The sequence below is a fragment of the Bactrocera dorsalis genome, chromosome 1 (assembly GCF_023373825.1).
Source record: "Bactrocera dorsalis isolate Fly_Bdor chromosome 1, ASM2337382v1, whole genome shotgun sequence".
In the NCBI taxonomy this organism is placed as follows: Eukaryota; Metazoa; Arthropoda; class Insecta; order Diptera; family Tephritidae; genus Bactrocera; species Bactrocera dorsalis.
Window position 1 is genome coordinate 10,319,222 of NC_064303.1, and position 15,602 is coordinate 10,334,823.

The following is a 15,602-nucleotide window of genomic DNA, read 5'->3' on the forward strand; positions in this document are numbered from 1 at the left end:
ATCCAATTATTTATTTAAAAAACTTTTTGCCCAATTTATTATTTTTTAATGTTTTTGCTATAAAAATATTATTTTTAGATAAAAATTTGTTTATCCTATATAATTTTTTTTGATAAAAATTGGATACAATTTAAATAAAAATATTTTCTAGGAATAAATAATATTTTTTTGAATACAAATTTGTTTAATATTAGACCTAAAGCTAATATAATATGCAAAATAATTCCTTATTTTCCTTAAAGTATTTATTTTGTTACACCCTGTGCTCACCACAAGCGTTTCTACTTTCATAAGACCATTGCATTTTTATTTCTTAAAACAAGCATGTGTGTTCTAACAATAAAAATGTTATTTATCCGCAAATAAATTGTGTGTTTGAAGGCCGGAAGCATATAGTTAAATCATATTTACACTTAATTCCTTATACGCTCATACACACTACAATAATATTCATGGACGGCTGCGTGTTGAAATTAAGATTACGACTATTAACTAATTCTATATTATCCATATAGCAGTTAGTACCAAAACAAAAAAAACAAGTGAACAGTATTTTGCAGTTTTATAAGATAAAGTGAAATTCAGAATAAACAAACAAAAAACACCAAAACAAAAAATTATCATACACACACACACACGTACACATGAAGGCATCATACTCCAGCCTTTACTCAGCTCAGTGACCAAACTTGCACAATCGTGAAAAGAGAAAAATAAAATCGCCTACAAAAAGCTACAAAACCGCGGCATGCTATGTATTATCATTAACTGCTTCCAAAGTTGCTAATAAATTAGCATAACTGTTGCAACACATGTAAACTAAATATACATACATGTATATCTATACATATATTTGCAAATACTTGCATGTACACGAACAAATGTCGCATACCAAATAGAACAATTATGAAATCCCGCTCTGCTACAAAAACAATTAAGTACAATTCACAATTCATTTTGTCCCCACAAACGATGCATCAAAATACAAACAGTGTGTTCCATGCAAGAGTTCCTCTATTCTAATAAGCTTAAATGAAACAATAAACCGCAATTGCATATTATATTCTTGACAATATGTGTCGTTTCATTGTATGTGTACTTATTAACTTTTTACAACATAAAACATATTAATAATAATCATAACATTATGTAATATAAAATAATAATAAAATCTGTATTACATGCATATACAATAACGTAACAATTGCATATATTTTTGATTTTTATATTTTTTGTAGCTTGTTCCTTGGGTTTTTAATTATTTTAATTTTTTCAGCACCCTTTAAAGCTTAGAAAATTAATCCTAACAGTTTTATATTACTAAATATATTTTCACTTTTATTTAAAAAAATTTTAGTTAGTAAGTGTGGTTTTTAAGTTTACTTTTTAGGTTGTTTTTTCAGGAATTTTTTTTTTAAATTACTTCTAAATTTTTATTTTAATTTTTTTCTTTTTTAAACTTTATTTTATTTTTTTCTTTTTTTAATCTTTTTTTTCTCATTTTTACTCTTTATTTTTTTGTCTCTTTTTTAATCTTTATTTTTCTGTTGTTTTATTATTTTTCTTTTTTGATTACTTTTATTTATATTTAATTAAGCTTTTCATTTATGATATTTATTCGTCTTTTTTATAATTTTTATTGTTTTAATTAAATTTTTTTTTAATTTCTCATTATTATAACTTTTAAATTTTCTATTTTTTGTATATATATTTTTTTAATGTTAATTTTTATTTTTCTTTTTTTTACTCTTCATTTTTCTAATTTGTTTTCTATATTTTATTTATTACTTTTTTCTAGTTAATTTTTTAATAATTGGCTCTTAATTTTTCTAATTTTTTTCTATATTTTATTTACTAATTTTTTCTAGTTAATTTTTATTTCTAATTGTTAACAATAATCTTAATAATTATTAATGATAATAATTAACTTTCTTATACATTTTTAATTATTTCATTTTATTTTATTATATAATTTACTGTCTCCTATTACATATCATATTCAATTTCATTTCAGAATTTGTTGTAAATAAAAAATAACAATTTAAAAATTATATTACCCATTTAATTTGCAAATTTTTCAATTAGTTTTTATTTGTTTTCTCAAATATTTATTTTATGTTAAAATACTTTTTATGTATACTAGCCTTTAGTTTTTGAATATTATTTATTTGTTATTCTCAATATTATTTTTAATGTTATTAAATTTTTGTAATATATTTTTTAATTATTTTAATATATATATTTTTTAATTTTTTAATGTATTATTTATTTTTTTTATAATTTATTTTTTTTTATTTATAATTCTTTTTTTATAATTTATTATTTAATATTTTTTATTTGTCTGTACTTTATTTATGAAATTTTTTATGCAATAATAAAAGTTCGCAATTTGTTAACTTATTTATTTAAAATATTTTTTTTATAGTTTTACAACAAAAATAAATAATAATGTTTACTAATACATTGTATTTTATTTTCCTTTTATTTATTCTAAGATAATTATTAGTTTATTTTTTATTTTTTTAATGTATACTATCTAATTTTTATTTTCGTCTGTGTTTTCCTTCAGAAAATTATAAATTTATTATTTTTTTCGGACCTACATATATTTTTTAATTTTTTCTTCTCTAATCTAATATATGTATTTATTAATTAAAAATTAAAAAAAAAATTTAAAGAAAAAATAAAAATAAATTTTAAATTTTTTAATTATGTTATTATTACATAAACATTGTTTTTAAAATACTATTATTTTATTCTTATTTTTAAATATTTATTACTTCATTTATTATTATACTGTCGCTAGAAGTTGCAGAGTCTAGTTCTTTATTTTTTTTTATTAATTTTTCCACAAATTTCAGTGTTATTATCTTTCTTTAAATTTTATTTTTCAATTTTTATTATTTTTAGTTTTTTAAATTGTTTTTTATGTATTTTTTATGTTTTTTTTATTTTCTTTTATTTTTAATTTTTATTTAATTTTTTTTTTTAATTTTTATTTTTTAATTTTTATTTTTTTTTATTTTTTTTTTAATTTTTATTTTTGTTTTTAATTTGTGTTTTTATTTTTTAATTTTTTTTGTTTTATTATTTTTGGCATATATGTATGTATATATTTTTTTTTAAATTTTATTTTTAATTTTTATTTTCGTTTTTAATTTTTATTTTATTTTTTTATATTTTTTTTAATTTTTTTTGTTTTTTAATTCTATTTTTTTTTTTAATTTTATTTATATTTTGTTTTATTCTAATTTTTGTTTTTTTAATTTTTTTTATTTCTTTCTTTCTTTATAATTTTTGCATGCATATCCACACGAAACGGCACATTTGTTAATGTTCGTCTTGATTCAAGATCAATAACCAAATTTCTTTAAATAGTTTTTTTTATGCCAAATCATATTGAATTCATATATGCATCTAATTCACTTGACTTCCTAACTTGCGGCCTACACATACATACATACAGATGTAGGAAAGGATTGTTGTTGGATTGTATTCGCATAGGACTAGATGTACTTTGTCAAAACTGAAGTACATACACATTTACACATGCAAATATTATTGTACAATAGCAAAAAATTATTAGAAAAATTACTTTAAACTTCATGAATAAATACATACATGCATATATGCAACATGTTTTAGGCCATGTACGAGGACGCATACAATACATACTATACATATACAAGTATATACAAACATTTCTAAATGATATAAACATACAGTACATACATAATTAAATTCAGCAAATGGCAAATTATAACACTACACATACATGTATGTGTGTATGTATATTTACATATGTATTTGCATGTATGTATGTATGTATGCATGCATATGAAAAGTAACGCATTCATAAATGTAACCATTGACCAACTGAAAAAGAGTATTACCGTGCAAAAATTGCGTTGGAAAAGCAGCACGAGGGAAAAAAAATGTCGAAACAAAACCAAATTTAATTCAAATTTATAATGTGGCAGAAAGCAAAGATAAACAAAAACAAAAACAAAAACTATTGAAATTAAAAAGCTTTAAAGGCACTACTTAACTATGATTAATTTAAAAATATATCCATTCGTTTAATGTATTCCCTTTATAATACGAATTGAAAACGAAAAAAAAAGCTAAAACAAAAACAAAAATAGGAAAAATGTGAACCGTTAAAATATTGCATGTACGATGCATGCGAATCGCAAAATTACAAATATATATGCTAAAACATTGAAAATTTTGCAGTATGTATTATATGAACAATTTTATACAGCATAACATTTTCATATTTATACATAAATACATACAGTTATAAAACAAAAGTCAAGGGTCTAAGGCAAACGTGGCACAAACAAAGCGTATACATATATACATATTTATATCTGTGTGTCAGCATTGCTGCAAATATTAGCTAATGTTTAAGCAATTTTCGCCAACAGTTTCAAAATTTCAAAGTATTCAATATTTTTTCAATAGGCAATAGTATACAAATGTTAATACAATTACTATAAATAGTTTATTTAAAATATTAATAATAAAATATTTATAAAAACAAATATATAGACATGGCATATGACTAGCGCAAACACCCTTTTTTATTAAATTTAACATTTATTCCAAATCAAAAATAATGAAACTATTACTTTTTATGATTAAAGTGAGCTATTTGATTGTATTGAAGAAAGGGCAGAAAAGTAAATTTTTTTATTAGAAATTAAATTCCTTTACTTTGCGGGTGAAAATGTATATGGTTAATATATGACTTTGAAAAAAAAGAGCTTTGTTTCAAATATTGTGTTAGCTTGGCTTGATTATTTTTTTGATCAAAATGTGTTTTGAAAAAAGGTTTATGGCAATAAAAGTATTAACAAGAAAAATTAAATAACAAAAATAATAAAAAAATAAAAAAAAAAATAGTTTTGAAAACTTAAAGAAATAAATTAAAATTTAAATAATTTGCCGGCGGTGTCGTTTATTTTTTTATTTAACCCTTTCAGTTAAAAATTATCTTATAAAAAAAATTAAATTTTGTATTTTATGCCTCTGAAAACATTAGAAAAAATATTTTTTATTAATTTAGTTAATTAATGTTTATTAATATTTTTATAATTAATGATAAAATCCAAAAATTAATACTAAAAATTGAAAAAACTACTTGCAGGCGTTTTTATTTAGTTTTAAAAACTTAGAAAAAAAATACATTGCAATTAAAAAAATTTAAGCAATTTGCCGGCGTTGTCATTTATTTTTTTCTTTTTAATTTAACACTTTCGATTGAAAAATATGTTATGAAAAATCTTTTATGCCAGTAAAAATAAAAAAAAAAATTTATATAATTAAATTAATGCTAAAATCCAATAATTAATGTTAAAAATTAAACAAAAAAAACTTGCAGGCGTTTTCATTTAGTTTTAAAAACTTAGAAAAAAAATTAATTAAAATTAAAAAAAAAAATCAATGCAAATCAATAATATTTTTCTGTAATTTTCAAAATTAGTATTAAAAAATTTAATAATTTTTATTTATATTTTCTTCTATTATATTTAGTTCAGCTTTCGAAAAATATTTTACTCTAAAAATATTTTTAAAAAATTTTAAATAAATAAAATAGTTTTGTTTTTGTAAACATTAATTTTTTGGGGTAAAAAATGTTTTTTTTTGTAAAATTTTAATTTTGTATTGTTTTCAATTCAAAAAATACTTTTTTTTGTAAAATTTTTTTTTTGTAAAAACTATTTTTTTTTCGTAAAAATAAAAAATTGTAATGTAAAAATTATTTTTTTTTTGTAATTTTAGTTTTGTAAAAATTCAATATTTTGTTTTGTAATTTTTTAAAAATTAGTGTTAAAAAATTTATTAATTTTTAATAGTATTATCTTATATATTAAATTTTATTTTTCGGTTAGAAACTGTGTTTTGAGAAGCTTCTTTATACCACTAAAAATAAAAAAAATAAATACAAAAACAAAAAAATTCAAGAAAATTGTTAAAAAATCATGAAAACAACAAATAAGCGATTAATGTATGTATCTATGTATATTAAAGTTTGAAAAACAAACTTTCTGAATATGTGATGGTTATTTTTGAGAAACGAAAATTAATTGGTGAAATTTTAGTTTGAATGAAAAAACGAAAATTCCTATGTTAAATGTATGAGAACCCAAAAAACCCCTTAGAGTTAAGCTACAGCGCCTGGTTTGAGGGAGGATTTTTGTTTTATCAATCACTAACATTTGAGGGGGTAAAATTTGAAAAAAAAATCAAAAAATTTTTTTAAGCACTCCAGTATACATACATATGTATGTTTGTAAAAATTTTTTTTTTGCAAGCAAAGGTTATTAATTAAATAATTGAAAAAATATATATACAAATATACATGTGTTCTTGTTTAAAAATGTAATTTTAGATTTTATTAACAAAATAAAAGTTTAATTCAATTTGTTTACATCCGGTTTATAAACCAACTTTATGCTCTTATGGTAAAAAAAATATTTTTTGTATATGTCGATTCTTTATTTTTCGTTTAATCTTTTTTTGTAACAAAAGCTTGCTTAATAATATTTTTATCTATATAAATTAATTTTGTTTAAACCTAAAACCTTATTAACAAGTGCTTGCTTATAACTAAAAAATAAATAATAATGCCCAGCATCTTGCACTATTTAGACGTAAGGGTGTTTTTGCAAACGGTCTATGCCATTATAAGCCTTAGAAATTTATATGTATAAAAAAATTGGTTGTTATTTTGTTTTAAGACATTTTTTTAGGAATTTTTACTTTTATATATTATGACAGGAAACGTTTTTCCTCACCACTTTCTACAAATTACCACTTTATTGCCATTTCCATTTAAAAAAGCAAAGCATATGCTTCTAAACTAATTATTACATATGTACATACAATTATTAATTATGCTATGTATGTATTTAACGATTATTGGTACTTGCTTATGTATGTATGCATATTTTATGGCTTCGCTAAATATTCGAGTTACATATAAGCAACTAAACACATACCGATTTAAGCATGTATTGGAAATTAAACAAAGTTTAATATGTTTTTGAAACAGCTGGTATCAAACATACACAAACACAACACATTTTGTCACCATTAGTTTCTTCAGCCAGTTTAAGGCGTTATATCCACTTGCAAGTCAGAAAAAGTGCGTTTTTTGTAATTTTTTGATGTCATTTTAATTTTCAAAATTAATAAAAATTATTTAGATCTGCACAATTTAATAATTTTTTTTTTTTTAATTTTATTAAAATAAATCCATTTTTAAGATTTTATTTTTATAAATTTTTTTTATGAAAAGAATTTGAATTTTTTTTTTGAAAAATTTTATAAAAAAATAAAATCTAAGAAATGGATTTTTTCGAAAAAAATAATGTATTTATATTTTTCGTAAATTTACACTTCAGAGTGGCCTAAAAAATCAAAGTTAGTCTCAAAAATTGGTTTCGATCATTACCAGACAAATGCACATGTATGTGTACATATGTATGTATGTATATATGTATGTATGTACATGTGTTCATTGAAATAGCAATGCAGCAGAAGCGAAACATTTTTGTATATTCCTTTCCGTTAGTATTTCCAGTTGAGGTTAGATTTTTATAATTTAATTGACCAAAAAAGTGGAAATCAAAAGTTATTTAAAATGTTATATTAATAAAATATGTAATGCCATAAATTATGATTTGTTGAAATTGTTACAAATGTGCTTATACCTTTCAAATATATTTACTTTCGACATACAAATCTATATAAAATACAAAAAATCCATTTTTTAATTATCAAGTGGATATAACCCCTTAAGCCAAAACAAGAATGATATTTTTTCACAAAAAATATATTTTTCTTATTTTTTTTTTTTAATTTTGTAATTTTTTTATATTTTTTTAATTTTGTAAATTTTTTTATATTTTTTTATATTTTTTTAATTGTTGTTATTGTTTTTTATTTATTTTTTTAACCTTTAAAATTTTTTAAATGTTTTTTTTTGTTTATCAAGTGGATATATGTAACCCCATAAGCCAAAACAATAATTATATTTTTTTTTAATTTTTTAAATATTTTTTTTTTATTTTATAAATAATTTTTTTTTTTTAATTTTTTAAATATTTTTTTTTAATTTTGTAAATTTTTTTATATTTTTTTAATTTTTGTTATTGTTTTTTATTTATTTTTTTAACCTTTAAAATTTTTTAAATGTTTTTTTTTTTTATTTATCAAGTGGATATATCCCCATAACCCAAAAAGAAAAATTGCCTTCTTCACAAAAAATGAACCTTTGATATTTTTTTTTATACTTAAAAAAATCTTTTTATTCAATTTTTTATATTTTTATTTTTTTATTTAATATTTTATATATTAATTTTTTTTTTAATTTTTTTTTATTTAATTTTTCAATTATTAATTTTTTTTAAATTTTTTTTAATTATTTTCTATCTTTATAACGTTTAAATTTTCTTTATAATTTTTTTTTAATGTTTTTCTCAATTATGTATTATTTATTTTTAATTTACAAGTGCGTAATCACCTAGATACATACATACATATGCACATAGCAATTAAAGTCAGTCATAATGTTGTTTAATTAATTCCAATGTACAACCTTAGTTGTTTAGCAGCGTATACAGCACTTTTGCCTTGCAAAAATGTTCTAACATAGGTGTTCATATAAAAAGTCAGTTTATTTAGTATATAAAATATAAATACATATATATTATAAATTATATATATTTATTGCGATTTCAAATTTACGAAAACAAACGAGCGTTTGTTGATGTGAAATGCAACTCTTGCGGAAAGTTCAATCATAAATCACGCATACATACACATTCACACACACGTACACATATCTATTGTTTATAACAAACTATATTTATATGTAAATGATTTAAAAATTCATGGGAACATACGTATTTTTAATATGCTGCCGTTTATTTCTTCTTTCCCTCTCTTTGCCTATAATATTACAAACACATACACATATATTTTAAAAGCTGTTAAGTTTTCACTACACAAACAACATTTTGTATAGTAACTTTAACTAAACTCGTTGAAAGAAATACAATAATATGTCAGCAGGGGTATTCACAGTGTAGAAAAATAAAGCAAAAAATAAAAAAATAGAAAAAAATGCAACAACACACGCAAAAGTGGTATGCATATGTGTGTTAGTAAATAGCGAGCGGCATAGTTACGCCAACCACACCCCGCCCCCCACTAATGTGCAATGTTATGCATAGAATTGTATTTGTTTTGAATTCGCTTATTGACGTACTTCGTATTATGTGACACCAAATTATATATTTTATTTATAATAAGTTGCCGCAAAGGCATGTTGCAAAAGCAGAAGGCATATGTTGAAAACTTTTTTGCTAACAACAAAAAAATACAAAACAAACAATAATAAACTTAACAAACATTTATTACATATAAAGCGTATTATGCAATAGAGAATTAAAAGAAATTAACAAAATAAAAAAAACGAAATCAACAAAAAACAAAAATAAAAAAATACAAAACACAAAAACAAAACCAACAAACAATAACATTAAAATAATTAACAGATAAAAATGATGTCATAGAAATAGTATTTTTCACTGTGCGCTTCTGTTGTATTTATTCAGCAATGATTTACCAGTAATAACAATGTATATATTAATATAAATACCTAATAAATATATATATATATATATAAATATATTAAATATAAAATTAAAATAAATATAAACAGTTTAGGATTATACAAATATATTATATATTGTAAACAAAACAAAAAAAAACATAATTAATTAACCTTTGTACTTAAGAGCATTTCTTAAGTAGTAATAGCCACTCTATTCGAAATACAATGCAAAATAATAATGATGATAACAATAATAAACCAAAAAAATAATTGCGAATTTTTATTTGTTGTGGATAAAACTATAAATGTAGATAAAATGTTAATTTTGACCGAGGCTCCCAACTTTTTGAACGAAAAAACACAGAAACTTCAAATTGAATGGGGATTGTTTATTATAATTTCAAAGAACATTCTTTGACATTCATTTTTAGAGAATTATCTCTTTCAATTTTTGACGCGGCTAGATCTCAGATTGTCCATCCGTTGAGTTGAATTTTCGATGACTCGTTCGACCATTTCGACTTAAGACGCGTTAACTTTTTCTCCAAGACCTGAATGGAAGAAGTATAAGAATGGAAGTCCGCATAGCATTAGACTTTCATATCCCTACAGGAAAAAGTCTAATGGTGCCCATTTAACCGTCTCAAAACGTGAAATTATCTGTTCTCACCGGTATCATTTTTGAAGAAATACGGACCGATGATTCCACCGGCCCACAAACCACAACAAACCGTTGTTTTTCTGGATAAAATAGCATCCCTTGAATCTCTTTAGGTTGCTCTTCATCCGAAATGTGGTTTTTTTTTACATTCTCATGGATCCAGAACTAGGCCTCATCATTGAACTAAATTTGTCTCGAAAACGTCGGACCTTCTTGAAAGTTTTCAAAAGCTCATAGAGCGCACCGATATCGCTTGCGAAGGTCGAGTGGCTTCAGTTCTTGCACAAACCGTATTTTGCACAATTTCAATTTAAGCTATCGACATAAAATGCGCCAAGTCGTTCCATACGTCAGTCGAGTTGCTACGAACGGCGACGACGGAATCGACTCTCCACGGTCTTCGTGTACAATCTACGGTTGCTATATTTTCTTCACTATTCGCTGGAATATTATCCAATAATGAATGCTGGGTCTCAAGATGGGCGATGGTGTTTCGAATAGTACGCTCAAGTCGCAGTACGTAAATTTTTCCACGATGAAATGCCAAATAATACTGAAGAAAATTAAAATGACAGCTTGACACGACTCATGCTTGATCTGTCAAAAACGGCTATTAAAAAAATTACCTCTACTTGGAACGCCCGTAAGTTTGTGGGGTATCCCCCGTTTCCTTCTAGGCTTTTTAAACTTCGTGGTATATAGGTTTTTTGTTGGAAGCGCGTAATTAGGTGCTGTATGTCTTCAATGCTTTCGAAAAATAACTTGGACCAGTCAAGAAATTGCAAAAAATCGTTTCTTTATTTGGCTTAACGTATACTACAAGCACCGAAAAAATATACAATTGGTAGAATAGTGAAAAAGGAAAAAAAATTCCGCTGTAGTGTCGAAACCTTTGGGTCAGTTAGCTTCAGCGCGTAAAACTTTAAATGCGTTTTTCTCGAAACAACATTTTACAGATTGGACGACAATGTTTAATAAAGACTGAAAAAAATAATTTCGATTGCTTTGCATATGTAGGTTCAAAATAAATGGTCAAAGTTATGCCTCTTTGGAGTAAGAAAAATTATCTGAAAGCCCTAAAACGCTGTTCTATTCATTTCACGTTTCAATACCAAGGTTACCTTTAGAGCAATCTGAGTTTTTTAAGCGCGTTTTTGCCAAGAATCGAGTCCTTTAGTCATTTTGGTTCTTCTTAAATGTTGTCTGCTCTAACATTTTTCAAACACGTCGGTATAATAAACGACTCTGATACTAGAAATATTTTCTTCTGGCCAATAAAAGTAGTACTATTCCCATGTACCAATTTAATAATTATAATTTAAGCGAACTTAGATCTTCGGATCACTGAACAGAAAATCAAAAACATATAGAGCACTATTCAGACAACGAAAAACTGAGGTTAAAACCGATTCAAAGCATATTTACTTCGACCTAGTCAGAACAGAAACAGCAATTCACTGAAATAAAATCGAATATAGTTCTGGTCGGTAACTTTTGAACACAAGAAGGCTCTTCTGAAGAACTCCAAGTGCTGTTATCTGCATTTAAATCAAGCTATTTCTAAGGCAGATGGATCTTCTTCACAATAGTCGGAGATAAAGTCATTCGTCGTAAAAAGCGATACATTAATACAATAAGCTGTTGTGTCGTATAAAAGTACGATTCGAATGAAATTTGGATCGAACGAGAATGAACTATACGATTGTTCCATGGGATACTGAGTCTAAGTAATTTTAGCACCACCTTGGTGGTAAGTAAATGATCATGCTACTTCTTTCTTTTAATAGACGCGCGGGCGTTAATAGCTTTCAAAACTTTCAAAGGTATTCCTTAAAATAAAGGTCTAGAACCCTCTGATTTTATTGTGGTCGAACCAGTTCCAATGAAACCTATTCGTAACCATATAGCACTATTTAATTGTCATGAATCATCATACGAGTATGATTTAAAATAGACAGTAACCACGGTATGATCCAACCGACTAATAGCGAAAGATTCACGGCAAACGTGATTGACTGCTCGTGATCAATACCGAATGGAACTTTTATTAAATATGCATGAACTTAGATGTGTGTATGTGATCATGTGAAATAAATAAAATTCTTTTTAAATGTTCGTATTCAAAGTGAAGCTTGAGAATGATGTCAGTGAAAGAGCCACTAATTACATACACATACGTACTTTCCATGCAATAAATCAGAGTATAAAGATTTAATATGGTTGAATGGTTAAATATGTGTACTATATAATATATGACGATAAATGACTTATTTCATTATATATAATTTAAAAAATAGTTATTTTAAAGTTGTATATTTAATAAAAAAGCGCTCAATATAGGGGTTGGTAGATATATTGTATATGGTAAGCTCCTTTCAGAAGAGTGTCAACTCGGCATCATTCCCTCAAATTACTTCAAAGATATTTTCTGCAGCTACAACTAAAACAAAAATTAGATCTTTGGAATTCTTATTAATTTAGCCTAGTGACTAGCTCACCAACCGGCGGATGCCGAAATATCTACTTGGCATCCCCAACATGGCAGTTCTGAGACAACTTGTATAAGGCAAAGCTCTTGTTGGTGCACGGAAAGTCAATTACGAGCAACTTTAATTTCCATGCTTGCTCTCAAGAAAAAGTTGCTGAGACTGCTCCCGATTTAATATGAGTATCAAACAAAATGTCGAACCTTGCATGGTCACAGCGATCTTGTTCTGAAGCAAAGCTCATACACTATTGTGTGATTATCGATTCAATTCAGCCCTAAAAGCTTTCTAAGAACATTTATCGACAGTTCGCAACTTCAGTATTTAGGACACCTCCGGATGGCCCTCCGAAAAAGGTAAATTAACTTAGCCATGATGTAACACCCAGAAGGAAACATCGGAGACCCTATAGAGTATAATATATAATAAATATTAGGAGTGGCGAACTGAGTCGTTTTAGCTTTTATCGTCAGTCTATAGGTACGCGAACTAGTCCCTTAGTTTTTCAGATACCGATCTGAAATTTCGCACACGTAGTTTTTTCCCAAGGAGTACCAGTTTGAGTCACAATAGACCTAAGGTCGCGGTGCATTCCTCATTTATTAATCTTAAGAAGTACCAAACTACTACTACTGTAAGATATGTATAGCTACCATACAAAATCATATTTTTGAATGGAAACTTTTTTAGTTATGAAGGGTATTCTAGCTTCGGTTTTCTTTACTTTTTTATAATTTGTAAAGCGAAACTTTCCTAGATTTTCAGATTTTTGTCCAAATGAGACTTGAACCCAGAATTACAGGATAACAGTACTCGTATAAGGAATTAATTCACGTAACAATTGCCTTATAGCGAGCGATCCATGAAGAGGTACTTTTTTCAATAACCTTTTTTTTTTGAAAGATCATGCGTAAGTCGCTTTCAGTATTGTTTTGCGTCTGAACAACGTTAACAAATCGTGCAACTTTATTACGACAAAATAGAACACGTCCAGCAAGCAGTGAAGAAAATATTGCAGCCGTAGCTGGAGTGTACACGAAAACCGTGGAGACTCGATTCGCCGCCGTTCGCAGCAACTCGGACTGACATATAAAACGACTTGGCGCATTTTCCGTCGAGATTTTAAATTTAAATTATACGAAATGCAGCTTCTGTAAGAACTGAGGCCTCTCGACCTTACCGAGAAACAGCGCCTCGCTTTATGGGCTCTTGAAAAGTTCCAAGGTGATCGACGATTTCAAGCCAAATTTTGTTCAGCGATGAGAATTATTTCTGACTCAATGGGTATGTAAACAAGCAACATTTTCGCATTTGAAACTAAGAGCAATCTGACGAGACTCAAGTGATGCCATTTCATCTAGAAAAAACAACGATTTGATATGATCTGTGGGCGGGTGTAGTCTTCGGTTCATATTTCTTCAAAAGTGATACCGGTGAGAACGTAACCGTCAAGGGAGACCATTATCGCGCCATGATAACCGCCTATTAGATGCCTGAAATTGAAGCTCGTAATCTCAGCGGTTTCAACAAGACGGTGCCATTTCTAACACTTCGCATCATTCAATGAATTTATAGAGAGAACACTTCGGTGAGCAGATAGTTTCACGTTTTGGGCCAGTCGAGTGGTCACCAAGATTGTGTGATATCACACCCTTTGATTTTTTTCTGTGGTGATATGTGAAGCCTTAAGTCTTTGGGAACAATCCCTCTTCGATGCAGGCCTTAGAGCAAAATATCACGCTTGTCATTCGCCAGTTACCAGTCGAAATGCTCGAACGAGTCATCGCAAATTGGACTCAACGGATGAACCATCTGAACGTAGCCGCTGTCAATATTTGAAATAGATAATCCTCAGAAAATTAATGACAATGAATGATAATAAGCATTCAGCATAAAATTTGAATTTTGTGATGATGAATAATACGAAATAAAAAATATAGCTTATCCCATTAATTTACTCACGGTTTTGGAATATTTTGAAAAACTTGGCATTCAGATTTTTTATCTTCTTTATCATATTCACATTTAAGAAAGGTTTCCTCTCTTAAAATGAACAATCAATTTAAACTTTCTAGAACACAAAATACAATTGAATTTAAAGTAAACAAACTACAACTTTCATCCGCCTTGAATCACTACCGTTAATCGCCTACATCTAATAACTTCCTTGTAAATAATCATCTACATGAATATTTAAATCAATTGCCGCTAACGAAAATAGCTTACAAAAATAGCAGTACACAAATAAATTAACATCTTTAATGTAATTAGAATTCATTAATTGTGAGTGCCTACGTAAAATAGTTTTTTTTTTTATTTTTGCCTTTGCGAATTACGAATAATAAACATTTACATGTAAATTGCTCATTTGTACACATACTTTTCACAGTCATTGTAATTTTCCAAATCTACTCGCACTCAGTTATACTCATTGTAGCAATTCCTGCTCCAGCGCTCAAGTACTTGTCATATGTGCACAATTCAATCAAATTCAACTGGAGCTAATTACTGCGCACGCGTATTCTGGACGATTTTGGCGAGCGCTGAGTGCGACAGTAAAAATAGCAAATGTGTACTCAAAAGTCACAAAAACTTTATTCGCATAGCTCTCGTATGCATTTTTTTCTTCGCCAACTGGCATGAACGAACTACATGAGCGGTACCTTAAAGGTGTTTTGGCATGACTAGTTCGAATTTTCGAATTTTTTTTTGATTTTGCATGGCACTTTGTAAAAGCCTCGTCTTCCTTATTATTTATATATAAAATTAATAGCACCAATAATCGAAATTTTGAATTCATTTCGTTCGTCTATCACTACAATTAGTT

General features: G+C 26.1%; 1 protein-coding gene across 1 annotated transcript in view; it reads right to left on the minus strand.

Moving 5' to 3' along the window:
- The window catches only part of LOC105222157 (homer protein homolog 2), a 30,312-nt gene extending 15,430 nt beyond the window's left edge, over window positions 1-14,882 (minus strand). The window contains exon 1 of the mRNA XM_049446852.1: window positions 14,738-14,882. The gene's annotated coding sequence lies outside the window, so the exon portion shown is untranslated. The remainder of the gene's footprint in view (window positions 1-14,737) is intronic.
- Between the last annotated feature and the right edge of the window lie 720 nt (window positions 14,883-15,602).